The sequence below is a fragment of the Microtus ochrogaster genome, chromosome 6 (genome assembly GCF_000317375.1).
Source record: "Microtus ochrogaster isolate Prairie Vole_2 chromosome 6, MicOch1.0, whole genome shotgun sequence".
Lineage (NCBI taxonomy): Eukaryota > Metazoa > Chordata > Mammalia > Rodentia > Cricetidae > Microtus > Microtus ochrogaster.
The window spans coordinates 47,422,704-47,434,750 of record NC_022013.1 but is presented as its reverse complement, the minus strand read 5'-3'; positions in this window follow the sequence as shown (position 1 = coordinate 47,434,750).

Genomic DNA, 12,047 nt, shown 5'->3' with positions numbered 1-12,047 from the left:
ATGTAGGTGGATGATAGATAGATAGATAGATAGATAGATAGATAGTAGATATGTAGGTGGATGATAGATAGATAGATAGATAGATAGATAGATAGATAGATAGATAGATAGATAATAGATAGACAGAACATCCATGTAACAAACAATTCAACCCCAACATTTAACTTTATTGATGTCAAGAAATCTGGTTTTGTTTGGGCATTTATAGCATGCTAACTCAATTAGTTTCTTATGCAAAGCTAACTAGCACATTTTATACTGTTGTCACTCCAAGTCTCTTGCTAAACCACCTCTCCATGTGTCCAGATACAATATTCTCGTTTCAACAGTAGATCTCATTTCATGCAAAGTCCTGATTCTAATGGAGGTAGTGATGGACCAGAAGAGGAGGGTGGTGGCTTCATGCTCAACTTGTGTTTCTGAATTCAGTACTTTTCTATGCTTGTGATAAAACGCTATTACCGAGGCATCTCATAGAAGCAAAATTTTCTTTGGGCTTGTGGTTCTAGAGGTTTAGAGTCCATGCTGGTAGAGTGACTTCATGGTGTCTAAAGTAGCAGCTAACAGCTCACATCTTGGATGCCAGCAGGAGTTATAGAGAGCAAGCTCAAAATGGCGTGAACGCTTAAACTTCCAAAGCCTGCCCCTAGTAACATCACTCCTCCAACAAGGCCATACCCCCTCAATAAACCCAAATAGTGCCATCAGCTGGGGACCAAGTATTCAAATGCCAAGGACTATGAGGGGCCGTTAAGAGTCAAATCACCACAGTTCTGAATGACTCTTGGACACTCTTGGTTGTGATCTGGGTGGCATGTCACAGCAGCTGAGTCCCCCCAAGCTGCTTCTTATTCCTCGGCTCCTCGGTTCTGCTCTTCACTCTTCGCCTAGCCAGGGACTAAATTAACCCTCCAACTTCAGAACCATCTCTGTCTGCCACGGCCTTAACAAACAGCCACTTTAATACAGGGGCACTGTGACTACTGTGACCACCATCTCCTCTGTGGTACCGCAACAATTCTTTTCTAGACCACGTCTTTCTTTCAAAGGTTCCTGAAGTGAGGCTCGTCACTCTGTGTTTTGGATTAAAGCAAACTCCTTTATTTACGTGTCTGCTCTGCAGTGGGCCTTTTGAACTCTCACAAGAGCCCATCGGATCCATGTTGATGTCTGCTTGGAGTGCAGTGCAGAAGAAAGCTTTTGCTGCCTTGACAGGCTCTGTCTGCTGCGGGCAGAAGTGCAAGTCATAGGCTTGTTAATGACCCTGCTTCCCAAATCTTTAGCTTCCATACATGGGCCTTTGTGATGGATCTGCTTGCGTTAGTCTCAATAAATCCATGCGTACTCTTTTTCTTCTTTGGTAATGCTTTCTCTACTGTTAACATCTAGACAGCATGTGGACATAGCATGCATGAACGGACGTTCTTCTGCACTGAAAAGCATCTCTCCTCTCCCTGGTCCAACTGTTCTTAACATTAAGGTTAAGGAGCTTTGTGCTTATTATCATGTGGGGCTTCAGTTATGTGGAAACTCAGGATGCTCCTTGAGAATCCTCGAGGTCTCCCAGTGAAGGAAAGCTGCTGCTCCCCTGCTAGCTCTGCCTTCTGTCTCTGTCTGCTCTGAGACCAGCCTCTGACTTGGCCCCTCTGCCTGCACAGAGCTGTTGTTGAGGCCGATCTAACCAGGATAAAGAAAACTCCTGGGTCCTCCTTACAAGTAAGATTGTTGTTTTACATCCTTGTGTGGATTCCTATGAAGATCTACATTAGCTAGTGTGCTCTGCTCCTGAGCTCTAACTTCAAGGACATAATAAAGGAACATAACTCCTCAGGCTGCAACTGGTGTTAGCACGAGAGACCCAGAACTCTGGGAAAGGCTTCCAAGAAGAACAGGCCAGATACATGTGCATTTAGACACAAAGAACACTTTGGATAAAGAAAAGCCTCGCCTGCCATGGGTATTCAGGAGTGGGAACAACAAGAGAAGGTTGTGGGGGAGTCAGGACATGCCCACAGTCACTGTAGGGCAGGGAAAAGTGTTACTGTAGGAACCATGTAGGAGAGGCTGAGAAGATTGGAGTGGAGCTGTAGAGACCTTCCAGGGTGAAGAACTTGTGAGTGGAGCTGTAGGCGTTCCAGGGTGAGGGGCATGAGGTACTGGGTTGAACCAATATCCTCACAGGGATAGAGGATGTAGATCACTTCTCAGCTGTTTCTCTAAGGGTACAAAGATGAATCACACCTGTGGGATTTCAATAGAAAGGTGAGGAAGCTCTTAGCATGTTCCTGAGACTGTTTAGGCTTCACTGAAATAATGCTATGAAAAAATGATCAGCGGATGAATGTCATGTGATAATAAAAGCCCTTCAGTGGGAAACCAAGGACCCTAATTCTAGTGCATAAAGTAATTAAGGGGTAGGGAGAGAGAGGTAAGTTGGATTTTAAGCTCCATTTGGCTGGCTGGCATTCCTAATATTACTTAAAACCTTTCAGTGAGAACCATTTGATGATTTTGAAGAAAAAAAAAACACACATGTGGATCCCATTGTTTGTTATAGTTCCAGTAGAACCTGGGCCAAAAATGCCCTTTCATATTATCTATGAGGCAAGAACTTGATTTCCTAAATGAGCAAATCGGTCCCTGAGATTCTTGAAGCGGTGTTTCCACTGCATTCTGACTTCATGCGCTTTGTACACATGCTCTGATGTCATGCTCTCTGTACACACGTTCTGACGTCATGCTCTCCATATACACGTTCTGACCTCATGCACTCTGTACACACGTTCTGACCTCATGCACTCTGTACACACAACTGACTTCATGCACTCTGTACACACATTTTGACGTCATGCTCTCTGTACACATGTTCTGACTTCATGCACTCCGTACTTGCAAGACTGGAGGGTCTGTTAGTTATCTTATTGCTTGCATGCATGTCTGCTATCTAAATGGCTTTTTCAGTCACCTCTGCCAGGCATGGTCCTCGACTGGGCTTTGGGCTCAGTTCGGTAAATATCACATCCTGAAATAAAGCTTTTCCCCAACTAACTGGAAGAGGACTGAGGTGTTTGATGAGAAATGCCCTCCACAGGCTTGGGTATTTGAATACTCCATCCCCAGTTGGCACTGTTTGGAGATCTTTAGGAGTGTGACTTTGTTGGAAAAAGTATGTCACTGGCAGAAGACTTTGAGGGACTATAGCTTCACCTCACTATAGTTTTCTCTCTAGTCCATGCTTGCTTTGAAGATGCGAGCTCTCATCTTCCTGCTCCAGCCACCATGGACTCTGTTTGATTCTTGGTTTCCCCATAAGATAGACTCTCGCTTTCTGGAACCATGCCCGACGTTTGATTCTCTGCTTCCCAACATGATGATTCACCACTGTGAGACAAAATTAATTTTATTTTACATGATTGACTTTGGTTACGGCATTTTGTCATAGCAAGCAAGGGTTAGTAAATGCAAGGATGGTCAGTGATTTCATATTCTGCACTAGACCCCTAGATGGAAGACAGTGGGGCACACTTCCACACCCATTCTCCAGTGATTCAACAGCATGCCCCCTCGTGTACACAAGTGATGTCTCTGCTCTTTGGGATGCTAGGGCCCCTTACCATTGACGACAAGAGAGATGCTTAGAAATGGATGATTTGAGCTAAATTCTCAAGATGAACCCGTGTGAGGAGTTCACTGAGCTGGTTCCCACTGCAAAGGCCTAAGTAACCAGGTCATTCTGTAATGAACTCCTGATTGGGATTCTCAGAAGACATGAACAAACCACCTCACTGAATTATCCTGGAAAACATTTATCAAAAGTTTCTTCCTCTCTCAGGTTTTTTTGTTGTTGTTGTTATTGTTGTTCTGGTTTTGTTTTATTTTATTTATTTTGTTTTGTTTCATTTCATTATTTTGCTGTTGTTGTTTTTAGAGACAGGATTTCTCTGTAATTTTGGTGCCTGTCTAGGAAGTAGCTTTTGTAGACCAGGCTGGCCTCGAACTCAGAGAAATCCACCTGCCTCTGCCTCCTGAGTACTGGGATTAAAGGCATATGCTTCTTAGTCTTAATTTGGACATAAACTTCTAAATCCTTTTGCCAAAATAACAAAACAAGTTTTTCATTTTTCTTCTGGGGGCAAAATCCCAGTGTTTGGAAAGGTGCCCTAAAGCATTGAAGGTGGCGGCAAAAATAAAGGGAACTGGGGATCATTGGTATAATTGTTAACCGCTAATGCCTGGTAACAGTAAACAAGCAAATGAAGCCCACTCTCCGAGGTTGAGTTTACAGCACTGCTCTTGGCCAATTTCTAAGGAAGAAATGGTGAAATATCTGGAAAGTGAATATGATAGAGTACTGAATAATTAGTCAACAAACAATGTGCACCCACAGTATCCTTCAGTATAAAGGACTTCCACATGGGCTTCATAGATATTATAAAGAAACCGAGAAGGGAGACAGCTCTGCCTGCTGACCCATGTGCCATGCATTCTTATTACGTTCACACCCAGTAAAAATTTTCATTATCATCTTTTATTTTATTTTATCTTTGTTTTTATTTCACTATACATTTTTCTCCACTCCCCTTTCTTCCTCCCCTCTCACTTTCTGCTCTGTCCCTTAACCCCCATGTTCTCAAATTCCTCAGGAGGTCTTGAAAAAGACAAGATTATCATCTTTCTTTTAAAGAAGGTGAAATAGTAAGTGTGTGTGATGGAATTTTTTAGCTTCCTTTGATGTGTGTGTGTGTTGATGATTGTAAGCAACACAGGAGTTTTTCTTGTGTTTTCTCAAAGAACACACATCATTTGGTGCATGGTTATGTCCTATGGGAAGACACAAGTCATCAAGCACCTGGGCTGTAAGGACATCAGCATCGCTGCTGAGGTTCTGGTATTCTGGGCCTTTGCTGAAAAGATGCAGGAAAGGAAGGCTGGGCCACCATAGTCATGCATCCCAAGGCTCACCCAACCATACGACCACAGTCATGATTCTCATTACTCAGTGATGATCATTTAATGAGAGGTTTTTTATAGAAACAATGAAAACATCACTGGACAAGCCAGGCAGGAAAATGGAAAGTTTAGACTTGATTCTTCAGTTAACTGCTATGGATTTGATGTTATTAAAAATGATAAAAGACCACCCTGTCAAGTTTCTGAATTATGACTTGTTTGTTTCCTGGGCATCTCTACATCTTTAAAGATTATGCTTGTTAATTTTGCACTTCTTTTTGTTTGTAGCCCTTTAGATAGCCTAATCACAACTCTCAAGATCCCTTGGTAAATATAAAACTGAGGGAGGTTGGAAATATTAAAGAGATTTACTGATCAAGGCTTTGTCAAGTTTAAAATTGGCAAAAGTTCCTGATGGTTTCATTGTTTTGAGGATGGTACAGAAGATCTATTGTTTTGAAAAAGACAAGACTGATACTAAACGCACCATAGCCAGGTCCTGCCCAACTTTGCAAAAATGAACTTGGGAGGAAGAGGGTCAAACTCCACAAAATCAACTACACTTGGTTCTTTGAGATGAGTGTGAACCAGCTCATTGCTAGTATTCATGATAAGCCCCTTGGATTTAATGAGCTAACAGTTTTTTTTTTATTCTTGATTGTCTGGTGTTTTAAACCAGGGATATTGCTGAGCTGGAAGACGTTGACTATGAGGCAACTCTTAGAAGGCTGCCACTTTCTCACACTGTTTTATTTATGTCAACTATTTTCTCACAGCATAAGGGACAATCAAGTGGCTCCCAAATTGAGTGTCTTTCCAGGTCAATTCTCAGACCAGGAGTCTGACTTGAGAACCAATATTTAGGAGAGAAGAAAGTCTCGTTTCACTCTGCAAACCAAGGGTGATGTTCCATCAATACAGACCACTACCAGGCCATAGAAGGAGGCTGACTATTGAGTGCTCATCTAGTTATTAAGACACTGAATTTATTGCTCCAGTATCTATCATCCATTGGAAGCAGCAATGAGGGAGGTGGTGTGGGAGGTCCTTCTGTCTATGTTTTGCTTTTATTGGTTAATGAATAAAGAAACTGCTTTGGCCTATAGCAAGGCAGAACTTAGCTAAGTGGAGAAAACTAAACTGAATGCTGGGAAAAAGAAGGCAGATTCAGGGAGAAGTCATGTAGCCCCACCAGAGACAGATGCTGGAACTTTACCCAGTAAGCCACAGCCTTGTGGCAATACACAGATTAATGGAGATGGGTTAATTTAAGATATAAATTAGCCAGAAATACACGTAAGCTATTGGCCAAACAGTATCACAAATAATATGGTTTCTGTGTGCTTATTTCAGGGCTTAGAAGCCGGGAACAAACAAGTGGCCTTGTATAACAAATTGTCTTCAAACCTTTCAAAGACTACAGAATATGGCATTTAAAATATTTTAATAATTTAGGACTTTCAATGACAGTGAGACATATGTGCTCCTGGCAGAACCAATGTACTTGAGGATGATGATGGACACCGAGGAGGCTCCTTGTGGTGTTAGCCATTTGGACAAGAAACTGCTCTTGCCTGGACTATAGATTCTTGTAAATCACTCCTGCTAATGGCTTCCAAACCTCCCCTTGCTTCCCTCAAGCTTTCTCTCTCCCTGATCTTTTAATCTCACCCTCCCCTAAGTGAGGCTAATACATCTGAAGTCTGTATTTAAACCATTTTACACTCCACTGCTTTGCCCAGACCTCCAGAAAATTCTTCTCAACTCTGGTTATCGAGAAGGCCCCAAGGCTTCGTAGACTGGGTAGATTTTCTGGAGCTCTGGACTGTGGGTTTCTACCTCATCTCACCATACTCACATTGATGGCTTCACATTCTCATTCTCCTGAACATACACTATATGCTTGTCCACTCTTGGGCAGCCTGAATTTTGCTCTTTGTCATTCATTTTTTAAATTGCTTTAAAGATTAAAATATGATTATTTCATTTCTCTGCTCACTCTAGTCCCTCCTATGTATCCCTCTCCCAGTCCCTCTAGAATTCATTACCTGTTTTTCTTTGATAATTATTGTTACACACACACACACACACACACACACACACACACACACATTACTTGTAATGCTAAATATGATTTCAGAGCTGAGCAGTAAATTAGGAGGCTCATTCCTGGTAAAGAGTATTCCCCATGTGTCTTGCTCTCAGCATTATTCAGTTGCTGTGCGATTTTCCTTTTCAATGTTGGCATATGTTTGGTACTATACTGATTCAAGTGTAGCTCTTGCTCCTCGTCAAAGAAACTTCTCATTGTAACAGACAGAGATCATTACATAACACCATAACTGATCAAAATGCGAAGAAAAAGTGACCACAACATTCCAGTTAGATACACATACCATACAACTCCTATACCTGAGGATCAAAAGTCATCTCAACAGAGGAGATGCAAAGATTGTAAAAGCCAGAGGACCAAGAAATCTGCTGTGAGATTGTGTCTCCTAAAAATGACAGGATAGCTTTACCCATTTTACCTCAGCAACATGGCTGCTGAAACCAAACCTGAAAAAGTTTTTCTTGTGTTTGGTTGCATTCTTTAATGCATGTGCTTGTAAATGTGTGTATGTTTGTGTGTATGTATGGTGTGGGCAGTCCTTCTGTCTATGTGTTGCTTTTATTGGTTACTAAATAAAGAACTGCTTTGAGCCTATGGCAGGGAAGAACAGAACTAGGTGGGGGAAAACTAGGCTGTATGCTGGGAGAAAGAAGGGCAGAGGTAGAGAGATGCCATGGACCTGCTGGAGACAGACACAAGTTGGAATCATTCCGGTGGGCCACAGCCACATGGCAATACATGTAGATTAGTAGAAATGGGTTAAATTAATATGTAAGAGTTAGCCAATAAGAAGGTAAAGCTAATGGACCAAGCAGTGATTTAAATAATACATTTTCTGTGTGATTATTTTGGGGCTAAGTGGCCAGGAACCAACATAGTATATGTGCTTATGTTTATGTGTGTGTATGGAGGACAGAGAACAACATTGGAGTCACTTCTTAGGTAAATTCCCTTCTTTTTAGACAGAGTCTATCACTGGCTTAGAACTCACAAATTAGACTAGGCTGGCTGGCCAAATCTGGGATTACAAGCCTGCACTTCTTTTGGCTCAGTTGTTTCTCTTTTTCCACCATGGGGACTCTGGATTAAACTCAGGTGGTCTAGCTTGTGATGGAGAATTTGTCCCCACTGAGCTTTCTCATCAGACCTATGTCTATGGTTTCTGGGTATTGAACTTAGTTCTCATGCTTGTGAAGTAAGCCCTTCGGTGACAGAGCCATGTCTGTAGTTCTCTTAATTTATGAAGATTCAGCAAATGGAGAGGTAAACAATTCCAAGAGCTAGTTTCTCCACCATTTTCATGACTGGTCTCTAGCATGAGTCTGTTTTACTACCCACAGTTAAAAGTGGGCCGAGTTAGACCTCCAATGTAGAGTTTTTCTGACATTTGTGTGATCTGAGCAAGTACAGTTCACCTTGGCTGTTGAGGGATCTTCAGTGATTGGAAGGGCTGTGCAGTAGCTGAAGGATTTCATACGGTGGGGGAAATCTGAGTTTCTCGTCAACTTCACAGAACTAATTCTTTCCATCCTCTGTTCTTTGCCCTGGGGCCTGAGTGTAGGACAGTGGGGGAGGCTGTGTATGAGGAAGTCCAGGTTTAATTAGAGCTAAATCAACACTGAAAATGTAGCTTACTCATAGAGTCCCTTATTAAATATGGAGAATCCGGGAACACTGGAACTCTGCTCTGCCAAGAGAGTCCCTCTCAGCTTCTCATCTCAGAGATTATCAAGACCTACTGCAGAATTCCTTTCCTCTCAGAGTGATCCCCAAACCTTGCTAACTCACAGTGCTTTCCATCCTCACGCTTTCCCAATACTCACACTTTTTCTGCTCGTCTATGAAAACATGGCACTTTGTACAGTGTGTTCGGCACTCTGACTTGGGGGCCAAAGGACAGTGCTCAGACATGATTTTTCAAGCACATGCTTGCTCTTGGAAAAGCCCATCCATTCTCTCTAACTCAGTTTTGTTCTCCACAAATCTGGTATATTAATGAGTGCCTTAGTGTTTGTAGGTCCACAATAATAAATAAATAAATAAATAAATAAATAAATAAATAAATAAATAAATAAAGAAAGAAAGAAAGAAAGAAAGAAATCTCCATGGAAGGTACCCTGCTGTGTCATTAATGGGTTTTTTGATGACTGTTACATACTCATCATTAATGATATTTATTAGTACTTACTTCAGCACTACCAACATCCATCATATTTTCCATATTGTTTGGCCTCTGGGAGAACTCCCCGGAAGGTTTTGTTCTTGTGTGTCTGGTTCACCAGTGTGTCCCAGATGGCCAGCACGGTGTTGCTAATGGTTTTAGAGGAGGTTTCATTATTGTAGCTGTTCTCAATGCCTTCTAAACTATTGCATCTTTGTTATTGCTGGTTAGGCTATGAGGACAGCTGCTCATTGGTATGTGCTAAACACTCGGTATGTCTACTGAAAGAGTACAGAGGTCAGCCTTCTATACTGGATGACTGAAGAAGAAATCAACAAAAGTCCCCCTCCCCCAACACACACACAGTCCTTTTGGATGGAAGTGTCCTTGATGGCAGAGGTTGTAGCTTACATGTGTATCCATGGATTCGGATAATTGTCTGGTAAACACTCTGGATTTATCCTGTTAATTGAGAGAAGGGATTTGTGATCTAATTACCAAATTGTCATGAGTTGAGCTCATCTCTGCTAGCGCTTCTAATTTTTCATCTGACATGGCTTATTTCTAGTCTCCATTGTGTAACCTGGCACGAAGCTCTATTGACAGGAAGCAGGAGGGATTAACTCAGCAGGAACTGAATTATTCCCACTAGGATGTACAGCATCTTTCCCAGTTCCTCCTTGCCCCCCCCCAAAAGCTGCAGCTGGGCAGATGGAAGAAGCAAAATGTCCTGTGTCCCTACCTCCTCATCATCCTAAATTTGGCTGCAACACGAAAGATGATCCTGAGAAGCAACTGGAAGAGTAGAGACTTCACAGAGGGCGGGAGGGCTTAGTGAAGATGGGATGATGTACTGAAGAGGTGATGCTGGGGTGGGATGCTTGCATAGACACACAGGCATTGAGCCGGGCTGACTCAACCGTGCTCTTTCTTCCAAGGGACAACTTTTTTGCTTGATCATACAGAAGGGGAAAAAATGGCCAAGTCTGAGGCCATTGCTCTCTCGGGGCATGGGAATGCCCCCCCCCCGATTGTTTTGTACTTGTTCTCTTTGTCCTGTCAATGACTAGGACCTGTCTGGGCATTCCCAGCTACACACCCGAGCAGATTGTGTGACCGGCTGCCACACAAGAGGTGAGAAGGAAGAGCAGTTGCTTGAAGAATGTTTCAGTGATCTCCACACATTACCCTACTCTAGGAGAATGAGGTATTAGGATCATCGATTTAGTCCTTCACATTGTCCTCCTGGGTAGTGGCCTTAGCCCTCACCGTTAGACCATAAAAGAATCATAAGCAGTTCTAAATTCTTCTTGTTCTCGAAATGGGCAAAATGGACATTTAGGTTTTATTATTAATTAATCAATCTTTAAATTTATTTTTTTTTTTTAGACAAGGTCTTAAATAATCCAGATCGGCCTTGAAATCTCTGTGTGATGTGGATGTTTTTGAAGTCCAGAGTCTCCTTCTTCCAGTTGTCGGTATTACAGGTGTGGACCAACCACACAGCTGAAAGTTTAGCTCTTGAGGTGGTGGCATCCCAAGGCCACACAGCTGAAGTCAGGTATTGAACCTTGCTGGACTCTTCAAAGATAAGGTCTTTTTCCAGTATGGTATAAATAGGCTCCCTTCAAAAAAAACCAAGTGACCTGAATTGAATAACAATGCTTTAAATGCAAATGTAGATATACCATGTGCGTGCTATTCAAAGTTTGTCAGCTGCCAAATGAAGAAAATGGCCAGGGCCCAGAGCAGGTAGGGAGTCTAGTTCCTCTAGGAACTGGTATCTACTGGCAGAGTGAACTTGCCCAAAGTGTTACTTTCACAAGTACCTGAAAAAAAATGCTTTTTAAAATTTATCAAATAGAATAGGAATGATGCTTGTTGAGGGTTATTTTGAGAAGAAAAAGCCTCTGCCAACCCCTGGGAAGTCTTTTCAATTAGCCTATCATTCAGCAGCCAAGAGCTATGCTTCTCTTCTGTACTGTTATTAAGAACGGGCACCCCCTTCTCCAGTGGAGTCTCTTCCTGACTGAAGTGATAAATATTATGGAGCGTGAGCTTTCTAATTCTTCATGTAGAAAACAACAAAAGGTCACTCCTCTCGGGCCAACACTCCCGGCTGCTATAAAGCAGGGTCCCTCTCGACACAATGTGAACTCAAGTGCTTTGAAGTTAGACTCAAGATCCAGTATGTACTTGGTAATTACTGTAACAGACAGCCACCTTAAAAAGGGCTTAAATAATTCATTCCGCAGTGGGATCTCTAAAGGCCATGCGGTCAGCAGGGGCCTATTTGGCCTGTCGTGTGCCTTTTCACCGTTTCGATGGTCAGATGCCACAATTGGAGAGGTGTGTGCCTGCCATTCCTGAACATTTCCGCTCCTTGCACTGAGCTGTCGTGGGCAGGAATGCTTGTCCAGCCATCCAAATCTGACTCCTCATTAGTGTCTCAGAGTGCCTATAAACGTTAGCTTGCTTTTGAGAAGCAATTGTCTAATTTATATAACAGAAACGTATTTTCAAAAAAGCCTTCCCCATCTGCAAGAATTTTGATAAATGTCATTACGTTCAAAGCATTTGTCAACAGCAGCAAGCTGCAGGGACTCAAATTACCTGGTGATGGAAAGATCTTGTGGCAATCATTCTGCAGACTGAAGCAGAAGACGCAGTGGAAATTCCCGAAGTGAAGGTCCTTTCTCAAAATCCGAATATGCTTCCACCTTTGCTGCGTTCTGGCTGGTTTATTTTGGAACCTGCTGCCGTGAATTCCGTAGATCCTGTCACATTCTGTCTTCCACTTGGGAATTCCCAGGAGTTCTTTGT